General features: G+C 42.5%; 1 protein-coding gene across 1 annotated transcript in view; it reads left to right on the forward strand.

Moving 5' to 3' along the window:
• The window catches only part of LOC145412535 (3-oxoacyl-[acyl-carrier-protein] reductase FabG-like), a 299,121-nt gene that overhangs the window by 250,483 nt on the left and 34,200 nt on the right, over positions 1-14,438 (forward strand). The gene's annotated exons all lie outside the window — the stretch shown is intronic.

The following is a 14,438-nucleotide window of genomic DNA, read 5'->3' on the forward strand; positions in this document are numbered from 1 at the left end:
TCCAAATTGACTGACCACACTTAGGTTTTTCTGTCTTTGTTGAGTACATTAAGAGCCAGTTTACTGTATTGTGGCTGCAATATAGTGATGCAAGTGTATCTAGGCGCAATGTTTGTTTTTTATTCATTGCAGTTGACCTTTTTCCATCATCTCTCCACCTTTTCTTCCTACCAATAGCTTATTATATTTCATTTGAAGAGAGAGAGAAAAAAAAAGCCATGAGCTTTTGAAAGCTGGGAGCTGATTGGTTGTCTGAGTGCATGCATTAGTAATGGTGTATTTTTAATAATTTATACTCTAAGGGTTATAGTAACTTTGATGATAAAGTTGCTCAAATTCAATATGTATATATTTATATGCATTGATTAGTTTAAAAACAATGCCTTACAAAATCTATCATATGGCCGAAATATGTGTGAAATTTTTGGTTCTTGGGATAAATCAACACTTTCAGATAAATTTTTATGAGAACTTCAATTTATCCCATGTTCAGGCAAAAAAGTGGATTATGTAATTAGTGCAACATTATTTAAAATCTAACCTATTGAGGCATTGGAATTCCAATGAAGTACAGTATGACATATTTCTTGAATTTCTGTGCCTGTCCTCCTCTCTTCCTATTTCTCCCATCTTTCCTCTCACTTCTTATTGCTTTTCTTTCCTTTACAGGTGGCTTTACATTGAGTGGCAAACCAAATGGTTTCCTGTAAGCCAAGAAACCATTTACAACGCTGGGTGGTAACCATATAACCAAACCATACGTGTTCCCTACGTGTCAACAAGTGGGTTGGTGGAGGGTTAGTGTCCCTCCCTGTAAAACATATACCGGTAACTCAAAGTCAAATGGCCACCCCTTACGGCAGGGGTTCTCAACCTGGGGTACGCGTACCCCCAGGGGTACGTGAGAGGAATTTTGGGGGTACGTGGCAGGTTTCTCAAAATACTTCGGTTTTGAATAACTGCAAACCTGTTTGTAGAAAGTGGCCTACATGTGCTAGGCTAGATGTGTCCTCCACTAGAACCAGGACACTAAGTGACAACGTTAACAAGGAAACTCTTGGAGTTATGTCATTTGAGAGAAAGCTCTCTTGGACTACACTTGCCACACAACCTTGCAAACCCATAATACCGTAGTCACCCTTGCTCGTTTTCTATCGATCACGTCTCTCCTCACGCGTACCGAACAGGTACCAAAGTGATACTGTTCGCCTCTCACTGTCACCCACTCACCACTCTTCCCTCACTACCCTCACCCTCACTTATGCTGAGATCTGCTTCATGGTTTCCAGTGTATTTGTAGTCTGATTTTTTTTCCTCGTTTAAGTTGTCATGGATTTTGCTTGTGGCTACGAAGTCATGTGCCTACACTGCAGCCATAATAACTGGTAATGGTTTCCTTCTACATACCGCTGTGAGCAGGGAGTCTCAGCACTGTGCTTGATTAAAAACAAGTTACGTTCACGTCTTGCAGTCAAAGACGACATAAGAGTGGCTCTTTCAAAGACTGTGCCGAGGATTGACTTGTTGGTAGCAAAGAAACAGGCCCAACCATCTCACTGAATTAGTATATATTTGTATTTTAATGCAGTCACACACACTGACTTCCCTATCAGTAAGTAACTAGTTACTAATAACTAGTTGCGAGGCTTAACAATCAACATTAGTTCGCAGTCAGTGGAACACAATGCCTTCTTAATTCTATTTTGTTAATTTTTGTTCATGCTAGTGACGCTAGTCACGCACACAGTAATTTCCCCATGAGTAACTAGTTATAAGCTGTATATAGCACCACTACCTCACAGTCACAGTTATTGGAAAAATGTGTCTGATTTAGTTCTGTTTTATTATTATTTTTTTTAATGCTATTCACACACACACTGACATATCTATCACTGTTACTAGTTACAAGTTGCAACTAGCTGCAAGCAGCACTAGTTCACTGTCACAATGATCGAAAACTGCTATAGTTCTGTTTTAGTAAATGTATTGCATGGTAGCAGCCAGTCACATAGTGTTTCCCTATGACAGTAACTAGTTCCTATCAACACTACCTCATAGTGACATACTCACATTAATTGAAAAGTTTGTCTGCTCCACATACATAACACAATTTAAACTTAATAAACTAAGTCAATAAACCATACATTTCTTTTTACCCTTCCTGATGCTGCATTGTGGGTAAGGGGTACGTGACCAATACTGAAAGACTTCAAGGGGTACATAAGACTAAAAAGGTTGAGAACCCCTGCCTTACGGGATTATGGCGTCTGGCAATAGATAGATAGATAGACTAGTAGGCTGGCATGGTGGGGGGTAGGCCGCTCATGGGGACAGCAGCCAGCCAATAGAGCTGGGAACTGGGATGTTGCGCATAACGAAGCAGACTAATTTTTAAATTTATTTGGAAGTGTTTTGCTGTTGCATCAGTTCACATTATGCTTTCTGCCTTCGCATCATCGGTAAGTTACCCCCCCAAAAAAAATATTTCCAGTTACAACAGCTGTGACAAGATATGGGTCGCAGGATATTTAAAAGTGACGGGTGACATAGCTTCTTCACCTATTATTTGTCTACCAGTCATTCGTCAAAATTGAGGGAATGTGCCATACTTCATTGGAATCACAGCATCATATTAGGGTAGATTTTACATAATGTTGCAGTAATGATGGATAATGTACCTCAGTTTGCCTTAACGGGGGGAAAAATTCAAGGAACTCGTAAAGCTTTGTTTTAAAGTGTTGATTTGAAAGGAGAACTGAAAATTTCACGTGCATCTAAAAGCCATCTGATAGACTTTGTAAGACCTCTTCTTTCAATTAGTCTGTGCAGCTAATTATATTCAGTTCACCTTTAATTAGCAGACAGGGGGGAAGACCAGTCCGTTCCTGTAGAATAGAGACGTATGTTAACAAAAAGAGCACCCACTAACCCTGAAAGTTGATTGTGTATAACAGTAATGCAGTACTGTACTTCCAAATTTCATATTGGAATGGAGTGTTGGGAGGATCCTTTGTTATTTTTTATAACTTAGTGTATTTTTTTCTTTTTTAAGTAAGAGGTTCCATTATTGTACGTAATATTGCACATATCTTATATATTATGGAATATGGAGCAATTTAATTTAATCACTGAGCGCTGTTTTACTAACTTGTATCATATGGTAATGGATGTCTCCTGTGTGATGTATTTGAAGATTTGCTTTATGATTGCACCTACCTTCACCATCGCATGGTTGTGTGACGATTGCGCCATGATTAAATGAACACTTAACGCATGATACTGTTTCAGTGCAAGTTTTACTTAACGCACATTTTGGTTTGGATGCTGTTAGGTAAGGTATAATCATTTGGGGGTCCAGGGGTCGAGCTTCCCAGTTAGGTTTCAGCACTTCCAGTTAGGCTTCCATTGCTCTTTATGGTTTTAAATTGTATACATTTGAGTTTGTTTTAGTGTGCTGACATCATGTCCAGTTGGCAGGATCAGCAGTAAACACATTATGGGGATGTTCAGATGCCTTTCTGTAATATTCCCAAATGTGTATATTTCATTTGTTCTCCAATATTTTTAAATCGAAAATAAATGTTAATCACCTGAGATATATCTAATACGGTAATCCCTCATTTATCCAGACATAATAGAGCCAAAGGCATGTCCAGGTAGTGGCAACATCTGTATAGTGAACACTATTCCCCTGCCATACCCAGATCCTACCTATACCCAACCTCCAACCTATACCTAACGTATTTTTACAGTACCTATACCAAACCTATTTTTACAGTACCTAAGCTTAATTTGGCAGTGTTTTCCAGTCATTCAGGCATATTTAGACATCAAAACACATACAGGAATATCCAAAGTAATGCCAAACACCAAGAAAACCATGCAGAAAAGTCACTGGGGGGAAAAAAAAAAAAAAACTACCTAAACACTACCGTATGTACAGTACCCCTTATTATTTTGGCAGTGTTTTCTGGTCATTCTGCCATATTTTGACATCAAAATATACTTAGGACTATCCAAAATAATTTTCAACACAAAGAAAATCCATCCATCCATTCATCCATCGTTTAATCCTATGTTGCCCCATGAAGAGCGTAAGAGCCCGAGGCTAGGCAAATTGGTACTGACATTGAAGATGAGAGTGACCAACCTCACTCATCCCTGAGTGGCATTATGTTAGCGATAAACCCCAACCACGCCTTGGATATAAACCTACACAGGCTCAATCCAATTGGAGCACCTTATTTACCCACTAAACCACCAAGTGCCATAATATGGTTAAATGGGTACCACCCAGTATAGTAATGGTTTCCTGGTGTACAGGAAACCATTTGGCTTATCACTCAGTGTAGACAGTCACCCATAGGCAGAAGGAAGAGGAAAGAATGACAGAAGAAGAAGGAAGGAAGAGAGAAAAGGGCAGACACCCAAAGCAGCACTACATTGAGTGAGTGGATGGTGAATGCCCCCACCTATGAACACAAAGAAAAGCATGCAGAAAAAACACCAAAAACTAAAAAACACCCTGCCTTCTGTGCAATAACCTTTCAACGAACGCGAGTTTAAAAAACGCATTTTTGTTTTAACACAAGCAAATATTTAAGGAAATATGTTTAACTAACAATGGTTTCTCGATTTAACGCGACTTTACACATACGTGATGGTTTCAAATTAGCCACGCGCGCCTTGGACAGTCCCAAGCTGATAGACCGTGTGTGGCAGTTTATGTATAAATACAATTTTTTATTTGCCTGTTGCTCAAACTGGTTTTATTCGAACTACAATATTCGAAAATGAAGTTTGGCCCCATTATGAGCATTTTGGCTCATTTTCGGACAAAATTTGGCCAGGAAAGTGATGGCAGATCCAAATTGTTACAACATGATGCTGCAGAACAGAAAGAAGAAAACCACTTGGACCAAGATAGAACAGTTCTTTATGAAGAAGACAGAAAACTTTTTATCTTCATCACCAGTAGCATGGGATTCAGAAGAGAAGGAAGGACAGCAGAGCAAGGAGGGACAACAAATTTAGGGTGGGGAGCGGAGTGAAGAGGGACAGCAGCAATACGACGAGTGATGCATAGATGAAGTGAGGCTGTGTGTTGTTATTGTTTGTGACCTACTTAGTGTAATGAAAATGTTGCTTTTACTGTAGTGTTTTTATGACCTACTAATGCATTAAAAATGTTGAGGAACTTTCACAATGCCGTGAATGAAGCTGAATTGAAAGAAAATCCACGTAAAAAATGAAAACTATGTATTTGGGGAGAAGTAAACAACGCTTTGGCCCAACTAGGACTCCAATGTTTTTTATTTCTCCCCAAATATACTGTTTTTGTTATTTATATGGATTTTCTTTCAAATTAATATTGTTGCTTTTAAGTTTAGAGTAGCATAACTCCCTAAATGGGTAGACTTTCCCAGAGTCCAGGAACGTCTATCTATCTATCTATCTACTGCCAGATGCCATAATCCTGTAAGGGGTGGCCATTTAACTCTTGAGTTATTTGTTTTACGGTGAGGGGCACTAACCCTCCACCAACCCACTTGTTGACACGTAGGGAGCACGAATGGTTTGGTTATATGGTTACCACCCAGCATTGTAAATGGTTTCCTGGCTCACAGGAAGCCATTTGGCCTGTCACTCAATGTAAAGCCACTTGTAAAGGAAAGAAAAGCAATAAGAAGTGACAGGAAAGATGGGAGAAATAGGAAGAGAGGAGGGTAACCCCCATTATTACCATAGTTTCTTATGGGAAAAGTATGTTTAAATAACGCGTTTTTAACAAACGTGACCTCTCCAGGAACCTAACCCTCGCGTTATTTGAGAGGTAACTGTATACAGTAATGTATGTACAGCACCCCTCCAAATTTTGGCACTGTTCTCAGGTCAGTCTGCCATATTTAGACATCAAAACACACATAGGAATATCCAAAGTAATGCTAAACACCAAGAAAACCATGAAAAAAACAATGAAAACCTAAAATCACCCGACCTTTACACTATGTACAGTACCCCTCCAAATTTTGGCACTGTTCTCAGGTCAGGCTGTCATATTTAGACTTCAAAATACACATAGGAATATCCAAAGTAATGCTAAACACCAAGAAAACCATGATAGAAACCATTGAAATTCAAAAAACACCCGATCTATACACTACTGTATGTACAGTACCCCTCCTAATTTTGGCACTGTTTTCTGGTCATTCTGCCATATTGAGACATCAGAACACACTCAGGATTATCCATAATGCTAAATACCAAGAAAACCTTGAAGAAATACCATTGAAAACCAAAAAACACCCAACCTATACACTACTGTATGTAGAGTACCCCTCCTAATTTTGGCTTTGTTTTCTGGTCATTCTGCCTTATTGAGACATCAAGACGCACATAGGATTATCCATATTATTGCTAAACATTAAGAAAACAATGCATAACCACCAAAAATCCACAAAAAACCTGATGACGGTTTGAAAATCGGTTGTCTGTGATGAGTGATTGCTCACAGGGCTCAAAAAATTCCGTGGCCAAATATGCCACTGGAGATTGGTTGTATTGGTATAAATGGTATACCATCATCTTTGCTGGTGTTTATACTATAAGGTAAGCAAATAAAAACACATAAAACTTTTAAGTAAAAGTACCTGTACAGAAAAGCAGCAAGAATAAAGTGTTCAGGAGTAAAACTTACCTTCATATACCTCCCACCATCCTAGTGCAAAATTATACCTGCACCTTCCAGTTAAGCATATGTCTAGATGCAGAATTCCATGAGCTTTCTCGTGGTCACATCGGAATTTTGATACGACCGATAGTAGTCGAATAAATCACAAAAAACTTTGAAAACTCACAAATCAGTGCTATCACCACACAGGAGGGTAGTGACTGAGGGAGTTAGGGAGGAACCGGGAGGGTATGGAGGAGGGACAGGAGGGGGGGAGAAGTGAGGCTGTGAGCAGAGTTCTCCCCCTTCTGTCAACGGGCAGATGGGAGCTTTTACTGTACATTTACTCATGGGTTGTGGTCTGTTAGACACTGAGTGGCCATGTGGAGACACAACTCACGGTGATCAGGGGACTTTCGACGTTCGGTAGAGAGGCAGCTGGCCACTGTCACCAGACATATACTCGTGGCTTGTGGTCTGTGTTCGATGGTGGTGGTGGTTGGGAAAGACTTAGCCCAGTGGCCGCTTGATATTGGACATTCATTGGGGATGCATAGGGACATTTTGACACCATTTGTGGGTTACAGTTATATTACTCGGATGTTGTAGGTTTGTTGGGAGTGATAGGACGAGTGTGCAACTTTGACCATTCGATACAGGGGCGGACAGACATTTTAGCTCTGGTTGTGGGTTACAGACTACTTCCCACTCACGACTCAAGCCCAGAGACCACAATACCGAATGTTTGATCATGTCAGCTGGCTGGCTGAAGTTCCCGGAAACTTTACGTGTGTATAATAGCAAGTAACTTTGGATAATGGTTTAATAGAGCCAAGGTCCAGCACCTGTATAATGAACACATCCGGATACTGAGCATCCAGATAAATGAGGGACTACTGTACTAAAATTATTTTCCTGGAGAATGTAGCTCTATAAGAAAACAACTTAACCCCTAAAACGCGGCTGTGTACGCGCGATCCCCCCCCTGTGGCGGGGTTGTAGCGGGGTCTGAGTACCTGTGGAAAAATATTAGCCAAAAATCATAGATTAACCCTAGAGCATTAAAATTTTTAAGGCATATATTACTTACATTCAGCTATCTCCTGAGCCACATGTTGAGCCTTCGTTGACTACCCAAGGACTTGTGAAGACTTGCAAAGTTGGGTAACAAAGTCTTCACTCTCACACCTCCAGAAACCCGGTTTTCTTTCTACCACAGCCTCAGTCTGTCACAGTACACTTTATACAACAACGTACAGGTTGTTTGGAATCCGTATTTGTAAATAAGAACTGAAAATAAGGCTAAAATGGACAGAGCGCACGGCCGACATGCAGCGCGGTGGCGATCTTCCCGTCAATATTGTCACATTTGCCTTTTCTCGGCAAAAAACACGTATACTCCTTTTTTTTCCATCATAGGACTTCGCAAACGTTTGCCTGTCACTATTACGGTAATAAAAATCAATGTCACTGCCAGTATTGTGGACTGGGAATGAGGGAAGACCACCGCGGCGCAGTTTATTCAGCCTTACGGCACGCACTTTATTCTCGCTCCTGTCGGCCACTCGCACTTCATTTCTATCGCTCACTTTCACTGTATCTTTTTTTTTTTTTTGCCTTATTCATCAGTGTCACTGTCCAGTGTTATAAAAATAATATTTTATACACAAAAAACTTTTACTTTCAGAACATAGAATAGGAAAATATGCTTTTATCTTTTTACACTGGAGTGACTGTCACTCGCAATACTTATATGATTACTATGTACAATTATTTACAACAAAAAACACTGTAACTGTCAGTGCTTTTACAAGTACATACACTAATTTACACTCATCAGGCTGTCACTGTCAGCACGTAAAAGAAAACTAAACAATATTATCACTGTCACTCTCAGTATTTTTCCCAATATTTTTACCCTTATTTTCAAAATCTACTTAGGCTGTGGTAGTCGAAAAAACACGGGTAAGCACAGAGGGGAACTTTGCACTCTTTGCACTGCAAGGAGGTGCGCCTAAAAGTTCTTTCCTGCCTGGTAGTGTGGCTGCACACATGACACCTCCTCAGTGCTTTCCCCTCTTTGCAGTGGCTGGCAGTGGCTCCAGGCAGTGTCGCTGAAGGTAGGCCATACACTGTAGGCGGTCTGGAGGTGTGTGAGGGTGGCGTTTGGGACCTGTTGAAAGCACCTGGCCATAACGCTGAAGCAGCTGGTAGACACAAGTCTTGGAGAATCTTCTGAGAGAGTAGTTGGCTGGCTTCCTGTTCTTGATTTTATACAGGATGAAGGCGTTCAACATGCACATGTCAATCAAGTGCAAGAACACCTTCCTGTACCAACGACGATTTTTCCTCAGACAGTCAATCTCTCCAATCATCATATCCGACTTGTCCACCAGCCGCATATTGACGTTATAGTCAATTACAGCATCAGGCTTCATCACAGGCTCGCCAGTCCTTCTGTCGACCTTCCCTGTTGCCAGCATTTCACCCCTTGTGTACTGTGGTGAGCATGTTCACGACTCTCTTATCATGCCACCTGATCGCAAGCATCTTGTCAGATTTCTTCAGGTGCACGTCTCCCGCTTTGACTTTTCAGCCTCTGGGAAGGCAGGGTAATGTGCCCTGTTACTTCTGACAGTGCCACAGGAGCCGACGCCGTGTTCAGAAAGGTACTTGGCGAGTTTTGGAGCTGTATAATAATTGTCCGTATACAGGACATGATTCTCGCCAAAGTACTTTTCCAAAAGCACTTTCACCACAGAACCAGAGAATCCAAGGGGGTCAGTCTTATCCAAGTCGACATTGCTGGCGGTGTAGATGACGAAGTCAAGGATGAACCCCGTCTTGCAGTCGCACAGCACGAAAAACTTGATTCCAAAGCGGTGGCGTTTGCTTGGAATGTACTGGACGAACCGAAGACGGCCCCTGAACAATACCAAAGACTCGTCAATCACGACTTTCTTGAAAGGGCGCAAGAACCTCGTAAAACTTATCTTTGATCATGTTCAGGATTCCCCTCACTTTCCATAATGGGTCAGTTTGGGAAGGCTCATCATTATTCGCGAAGTGAAGATAAGTCATCAGCTGCCTAAAACGATCGCGGCTCATGTATTTATTGAATATTGGTGTTGGGCACAGCTCGTCGGAACCCCAGTACTCTTCCAACTTATGCTTCCAGTTGTGCGGCATAAGCAACATCAAGGCAATAAATACAAAAAGCTCGCGGATCGTCAAAGGCACCCATGATGCCATCCGCGACGTGGATGGCGTCGCAGCCTCACCACCTTCTTCGCGAATTGGCGCACATTGCCCCTCGTACCTGTTGGTCTCGGTACAGATGTGCTCCATAACCTCGTCGTCAAGGAAGGCCAACAGGTAGTCAACACATTCACCATCGTCGTCCACAGGGAAGTCAGCCTGAAGTCCACACTCACTTTCGTCAAAGGGCAGATCTTCAGGCACAAAATCTGATCCCTCTGACCACACAAAAGCATCTAAAGTTCCCTGCCTAGGCTGGGAGGTGCTTGGGGCGGCGGGGGGTGAGGCAGGTCGTGTGGGAGTGGGTGAGGCAGGCTGGGCAATAGTAGGTAAGGGCGAGGTTATCCCAGGCCGTGTTGGTGTTGTGGTGGTGGTGGTGGTGGTTGGAGGAGATTATCGCTTGGGTCAAGGTCACCCGCGGTGGCGTGACTCCTGAGTTGCCTAGTGGGAGTTAGCCTAGGGGACTTAACTTTACTCACACGAACACTAGGCCTACGATAACCTCTCATACCTAACATTGCTCGTCTACTTCCCTTTCTCGGTGGTGATGGAGACTCCGATGACTCAGGAGACAGGACAGCAGACGAGGAGGACGAGAGAAGAGGGCTGGGAGAACGTGGCGGGCTTGCGGTGGTGTGGCGTGGCGTAGTGGACAATGCCGGTGCACTGCTGTCTCCGCTCCTCTTCCTTTTCTCTCCTTTCCATATTCGAGCCCCATTTTCACCGGGGCCTTCCCTGTAGAGGTGCTGGGCACAGTCACAGTTTCCTCGGGCACAGAAATCATCACTTCCGGGGCTGAATCAGCACTCGATTGTGTCTCTGATTCAGCCAGGCTAGACAAAACACCCACGTCACTGCCGTAGTCCATAGAGGCTTTCAACAGTTCAAATGCTATGGCCGAGTCACTTAGCCCCTTGGTAGTCACTTGTAAAGTTTTGAAGGGCGTAGAGGTAACAAAACCCTTTTTTTGGAGGGCTAGAAGGCACGGAACTAGAAGAGCTAGAGCCTGACATGGTGTCACCATGGCAGATTTGCGTGGACTGACGCTAATCTGGGGCAAACCGCGCGAAAAAATGACAGTGTGACAACTGGGGAAACAAGCGTTTCCCAATAGCAAAAAGTGCTTGCGAGATGACGGCGCAGATTGACACGTATCAGCCATCCGCGCGTTGCCATATCGCACGACGAGGGAGGGCCGCGCATCGGTGCGTCCGTGGGTAAAAAAAATGAGACTTGGCAACAACCGAGGTCAGTAGTACAAAGGTCAAGTGTGCTAAAAGTAGCTCACGGGTGGCGGGACTGAGAGACAATACCGGCTTGAGCCTGCTTGCCCGCGGTTATTCAAAATTAACTCAAATCGCAAACGCGACGACCCGCCGTCTTGTCCTTTGAGCCGACCGTCGCAAAAGCGACGATCCGCGTTTTAGGGGTTAAAGCCCTGCATCACTGTCATTTTTATTTACCCTCTGTACTCCTCACATACACATACCATTTAAGAACCATTTTCAAGCTTGTGAATTGACTTTAGCTTCAGAGTTGCAGTGAGGTTCACCCTTTTTTGTGTTTAAGGTTTGGGAGGCATGGTGACATGAATACTGTTACATGGGTACTGATGAGCTAGACAAAGTGACTGGTGGTGCGCTAATGGCCACCTAGCGAACGCATTGCAAATTAGTGTACACTATTGTTATATCGTCCGTTTGTTGATTCATAGTGGTAATGGACTTACAGACGATGTCAGTTAAATCCAAAGTCCATTGTTTCCGGTTCCGCAAAATTGAGGATCAGCTGTATATTCAGTGTAAACAGTATGTTATTTGAGCAATCTTATCGTCAGATGGTTAATGCCTGTCTTTCAATTTATCTGTAGCCAGATGCAACAATCCTATTAGGAGTGTCTGTTTGTCTTTGAGTTAGTAGTTTTATAGGGAGGGGTACTAACCCTCTGCCAACTCACTTGTTAACATGTAGGGAACGCATATGAGTTGGTTATATGGCAACCACCCAGCGTAGTAAATGGTTTCTTGGCTTACAGAAGACCATTAGGCTTGTCACTCAATGTAAAGCCATCCAAAAATGAAAGAAGAAGAATAAAAAGTGACAGGAAAGGTGGGAAAAATAGGAGAGGAGGGCAGATACAGAAAAATAACGAAAAAGGTGAAGGAAGAATAGGCAGCACTACATCAAGTGAGTGGATGATGGCCTCTTTCATCTGCCATAGCTATTGTAACTCTTATAATAAAAATCATTTAAAAAATACTTTGTTCTGATGAATGCACTCGGCCAACAAATAACTCGTGAGCCTTCAAAAGCATAAGGCTCTTGTCTTCTCACATGAGATCAAACAGGCTATAGTTCTTAACCCATAACTGGCAGTAACTCTAATAGTAAAGTGTCCCTCCTGTAGGAATTGAGTGAGATCAGTATTAGCCTTGAAGACTTAGTTGTTTCCCTCAGCTGAATTCAGTTGGCTGTAGGTGGCCAGAATGAAATTATAATGAATGCAAAATTCATTTGACTAAGAGGTAGCCAGAATGAAATTATAGTAAATGCTAGGTGGCCTCTACTGTGTTTTGTAGCTGGGTGGGCCATTTTTCCAGGCTTAAAATTTGTCCTTAGGGTTTTAGAGATTACATTTTATGTTCCATGGGTTCCTAATGCTAGTAATACCATGTAGTTTCCTCCACTTTCCAGTGTTCAGGATGAAATGTAATCCTGTTCCTTAAATAACAATATGACACAATTTTCACTGATCTTTAACTCCCATTTTCTTTAATGGAAGGACTACTGTAAAAAAAATATATATAATTGAAAACTTAATTCTTCATCATCATCATCATCATCATTATTATCATCTGGACCTCCTTTCCCACCCTAGGGCAGGGTGAGGAGTAGCAATATCCAGACAGCCCAAATTTGCCCAGTCCAATGGGCCATGCTTCCATTCACTCATCATTCAAGCCCCCGGAATCCTGGCTCTATCGGATATGCCAAAACATTCATCACGTTCTGTAGCTTCTCATAAACGTATCCAGTTGAGTCAATCCGGATGCTGCCACGTTGATACAGGGTGCCAAATCCCTGATCGTGCACTTCTCACAACATTCATTCAGCCAGCTCGATCTCTTGTCAGTTCCCTAGCCTCACCGACTTCCAAACCTCTATTCCTCACTCGCTCATTCACCATATCTCTCCACCTTTTCCTTGGCCTACCTCGCCTCCTCCCTCCTTCAGATTCGCTCAGATATTCCTTTTTCACCACTCTGTTGTTATCCATTCTCTCCACATGGCCATACCATCGCACACTCTTTTTGAGTCTGGTGTTCACCAACTTCCTCACTCCACATCCGTCACGAATTACATTATTTCGTATCCTATCCACCCTCTGTACTGCACATACATTCCTCAGCAGTCCCATCTCCACTGCTCTTACTCTTGACTTTTCATTGTCATGCCTCACCATAGTCTCACATCCACATGTTAGAGTTGGCACTAACACTCCTTCATGTAAGCCTTGTGCAGGTGCAACACTCAAGCCTCTGTTTTTCATCAAGGCCTTCATTGCACCAGCTATTTTTCTTCCTTGTGTCACTCTGCTTTCAACTTCTTTTGCACATTTTCCTCCCTTTTTGTGTCACTACCCAGGTATTTGAACTCTCTCACCAATTCCAGTCTCTCTCCATTCACCTCAACATCACACTGGGAATTACCGTCTCTCTCAGTATCCATCACTTAACTCTTTTCTGCATTTACTTGCAAGGCATGATGCTTACAGACCTCAGCAAAACTCTGCACTAGCCTACCAAGTTTTTGTCTGATATTTGCAAGCAGTACCGCATCATCAGCATACAGTACAACATATTTGAGATATTTTATCCATCACCATTCATTACCAACTGCATCCCTCTCTCCATTATTCATGTTTTTACTTCTCTCATCACCCCATCCATATATATATTGAACAACCAGGGGGACATCACACAACCTTGTCGCATGCCCACACCAGTTGTTAACCATTCACTTAGATGCCCATTAACCCTTACACATGCTTCACTACCATCATAAAAATTCTTGACTTCACCTAGCAGCTTACCATCTACACTGTACATATGCAAAACTTTCCACAGTCCTTCTCTGTCCACTTTGTCATATGCTTTTTCCAGATCCATGAATGCCATAAACACCTTATGGTCCTTCTCACAAACCTTCGCTGCTATCTGTCTCACTGGATATATTTGATCCACACATCCTCGGCCACTCCTAAAGCCTCCCTGTTCATCACTCACTAGGACTTCTGATATCTCTCTTACTTTCTCTTTAATAATTCTTCCGTGTACCCTCCCTACCACACACAGTAAACTTATGCCACAATAATTCTTGCACTCACTTTGCTCACCTTTATTTTTGTAAAGGGGTACAATCACAGCCTTTTTCCACTCTGCAGGCAGTTTCACTCATGCATGCCTTCTTACATATCTCCAACAAGTACTTCATTCCACTTTCTCCACAA

Source organism: Coenobita brevimanus, chromosome 93 (assembly GCF_032717465.1).
Source record: "Coenobita brevimanus isolate Jiangsu-jjx chromosome 93, ASM3271746v2, whole genome shotgun sequence".
NCBI classification, from domain to species: Eukaryota; Metazoa; Arthropoda; class Malacostraca; order Decapoda; family Coenobitidae; genus Coenobita; species Coenobita brevimanus.